The sequence below is a fragment of the Palaemon carinicauda genome, chromosome 8 (genome assembly GCF_036898095.1).
Source record: "Palaemon carinicauda isolate YSFRI2023 chromosome 8, ASM3689809v2, whole genome shotgun sequence".
Lineage (NCBI taxonomy): Eukaryota > Metazoa > Arthropoda > Malacostraca > Decapoda > Palaemonidae > Palaemon > Palaemon carinicauda.
In genome coordinates, this window is record NC_090732.1 from 167,051,050 (window position 1) to 167,053,910 (window position 2,861).

The 2,861-nt window shown below is 30.4% G+C and overlaps 1 long non-coding RNA gene across 1 annotated transcript in view; it reads left to right on the forward strand.

Annotated features, from left to right (window-relative positions):
• Positions 1-228: 228 nt before the first annotated feature.
• The window catches only part of LOC137645088 (uncharacterized), a 139,990-nt gene continuing 137,357 nt past the window's right edge, over positions 229-2,861 (forward strand). The window contains exon 1 of the long non-coding RNA XR_011045279.1: positions 229-541. This is a non-coding gene — a long non-coding RNA (uncharacterized lncRNA). The remainder of the gene's footprint in view (positions 542-2,861) is intronic.

The following is a 2,861-nucleotide window of genomic DNA, read 5'->3' on the forward strand; positions in this document are numbered from 1 at the left end:
TCGAGAAATTGAAAAGTAAACAAAAAAGATACTCATTATATCGGCTTCCCGCTTTCTTGCTCTTCCATAAGTATTCTGGGCACCCTTTACCTAAGGCTCCCCCAGCCGCGACGTAATGGCAAGTCGTGCCCTGGCAAGGCAAAGAAAGCCCCGCTGAGAGTCAGACCCCTAATGGGAGTCCGCCAGGCATAGGTATGGGGCCAAGTGAACCTTCAGTCGAGAGTGTGGTGCCAGAGTGTCAACAGGTGGCCCGTTAAGAGAGGAAGAGGAGGTCGCGGTAACTTTCCCTCTTCTTTTATCCCTCTCTTTCTCTCGTTCGGAAGAGAACCTTATTCTCTTTTCGAATACGACAGATTGAACAGTGTTCATTAAACGCGTGGTGAGGTCACTTCGATCGACTGTAGACTTTTATATTGCAGGATGTGTGGTTGTAAACAAATATGTTGGTTGGTTGGGGGAGTTAGAATCTGGCGTGTACATGTGGGATAAGCAAGGCGTCATCTGTTGAGGTTTATCTTGTAAACTTCAGGTCGTCGAGATGGTAAGTTGGTTGGTTTGCATTAAATAATTTCAGACAAAAACAACTAATTTTATACTTGCATGTTATATTCATAGACATTTTTATGGCGGCAAAAATGTGAACATTTAATTGTTTTTTAGTTTGTTTGTTGAAATGTAAGCAAACTGTCCTGAAATTACCAATTTAACTTAAAATTTTGCCATCAGAGAAATCGTATCATAGCTAAAATTAAAGTTATATCCAATAAAATAAGCGAACTCTTTCAATTTAGTGGTGTATCCTTCAGGAATATCATAGAATTTATCTTTCATATAGTAAAACAAAAAAAAAAAGATTATTTGAAGATGTAAACTCTTCCTTACAATAAATAAAATCTTGTTATACTTCATAGCGTTCAACTTTATGAAGAATTCGTCTTAAGCAATCTGCGTACACCTGTTAAAATTGTCCCGAAAATTATCCAATGAATATTTCACTAAAATGGAACCTTGTTTTAGCTTTCTTCTTCGTGTGTTTATTAAATCATAAGTATATTTCAGAATATACAATATTCCGAATAGTGATAGGAGACAAGCCATCAACTGATAAGGGAAATTCCTATAAAATGGAATGTCATTGTTTAAAAAGAAAGCAAAGAATAGATAAGTATATCATTTATAATTTCAATGTATAGAATGCAATGTTCATCCTTTTATTCAGATGTACAGCTTGCGGCTGGAAAATTGAACTATGAAATCTTGAACATAAAATTGTCTGGCAACATATGTACATAATGTATGAAAAGTCAGATGCAGTAGAAGATTTGTTTGTACATTTCATTAATCTTTTACGATGCTGAAACACAAGTATAAAGACAAATAAATATATAATTTTATAAATTCACGAACAATAATACGGTCTAGATAAGGTGCTGTACGTTAGTAGTGTACAAAGTTTAACACTGACAATAAAGTATCTTTTACACTAATATTAAACAGCCAATACTCTTCTAGAAAGATTGTTCTGCCGTTTTATAGTTGATGGGAAATAAAGACATCTCTTAATGAACTTTGTGACATCATGACACGAAAAAAATGCGCATGATGATGTTCTGCAAAGCGAGTAGCACGCACTAATTCTGTAGGCGCGGGTATTAAAGACAAAAGTGGAAATCTTTCGTTAAAAATGGTTTTATAAAAAATGTCAGCGTTTAAATCTTCACTCTTTGAACGAAATAAATACGGTGGCTGATTCAATTTCTTAGCATGCATACTCAATAACATTCCAGTAATTGCAGAGCAGAACAAGTTCTCAGCTGATTTGATATGCTGAAATAGCATTTTTAAAGAAACTGTTTTTCGAGGAAAAACTTGAATAGGAAAAGATATATTTATTCTTACAATGACGAGTAAACATTATAGAAAATGCAAACCTAAACAGAGAAGTATATTTTAAAACATCAATTAATGTATATTGAATCGATCGAGAATTTAAACCAAATGACTCTTGTGTGCTTTGATTGTTGCTACGCAACGAATTAAAAATTCATAAAGGTCTCAATTAATGATAGGTTTACTCCTTTTCTCTTTATACTTAAAAGAGAACTTTTTTCCCTAATTCATTTTATAAAACGGATTAGGTTATAAGAACATACTGGCTAAATTTTGTTTAAAAAGACCATCTACTATTTATTAATATGTATTATTATTAAACGTTTTATTAACGAAATTTTTTAATCTTTGAGAAGTGTTCTGCTTTTATCTCTTCTTGAATGGTAATGACAATCTTTATAGGTTAGTGAATTTGTATAGATAAGTTATATGCCATCATCTAACTTCAATATACAAGAATATAAAGATTGATAGCTACACAATTAACTACGTTTAAGGTGAAGCTGTTGATAGAGATGTCCTCTAATGAATAAGAGTATACGCATGTATTTATAATATATATATATAATATATATATATATATATATATATTTATATTTATATATATAGATATATATATATATATATATATATATATATACATATATATATATATATATATATATATATATATATATATCGATTGATAGACATATATATATATATATATATCTATATATATGTGTGGTGTGTATATATATATGTATATGTTGTGTGTATATATGTGTATGTATATATATGTATATATATATATATATATATATATATATATATATATATATATATATATTATATATATATGATTGCTATGTGACTGATCAGGTGTAGTGTAAGTATTTTATATTACAATAAAAGATTTATACTTTGAGTGTTATAGTCGTATCAGATCAGGTGGCTAATGTTGGACAAAAGAGTATTGGTGAATGTTATCA